This window comes from Salvelinus sp. IW2-2015, linkage group LG31 (assembly GCF_002910315.2).
Source record: "Salvelinus sp. IW2-2015 linkage group LG31, ASM291031v2, whole genome shotgun sequence".
Taxonomy (NCBI): Eukaryota; Metazoa; Chordata; class Actinopteri; order Salmoniformes; family Salmonidae; genus Salvelinus; species Salvelinus sp. IW2-2015.
In genome coordinates, this window is record NC_036870.1 from 25,835,893 (window position 1) to 25,836,625 (window position 733).

Sequence of the window (733 nt, forward strand, 5' to 3'; positions counted from 1 at the left end):
GTAAATTACATTTGTTTAATTTTACGACTATTATTTAATTCCAGGTCTTGATCTCATCTCTATATAGCTGTTGTCTATGCTGTCTGACAAAATCACTATTTTAGTTGTTTTTTAAAGTGAGAACACCTGCTCTTTCCATGATGTAGACTGACCAGGTGAATTCAGGTGAAAGCCATGATCCCTTATTGATGTTGCCTGTTAAATCCACTTTAATGAGTGTAGATGAAGGGGAGGAGACAGATTAAAGAAGGATTTCTAAGCCTTGAGACAATTGAAACATGTATTGTGTGTGTGTGCCATTCACAGGGTGAATGTTCAAGACAAAAGAATGAAGTGCCTTTGAACGGGGTATGGTAGTAGGTGCCAGGCACACAGGTTTGAGTGTGTCAAGAGTTCAATAGTTTCCCACATGTATCAAGAATGGGCCACCACCCAAAGAAAATCCAGCCAACTTGACAACTGTGGGAAGCATTGGAGCTTTACCCTGATGAAGACAGCTTGGCTGTCGAAACGTTGGTTATTAAATTATTGCGTCTGAGCTCCTAGAGTTTGCGTCTCTCCTTTTCTTTTTAAAGTGTTCTACTCCGTTAGCCAGCACCTCTCCTAAACAGGTGTTCTACTCTGCTAGCCAGCACCTCTCCTAAACAGGTGTTCTACTCCGCTAGACAGCACCTCTCCTAAACAGGTGTTCTACTCCGCTAGCCAGCACCTCTCCTAAACAGGTGTTCTACTC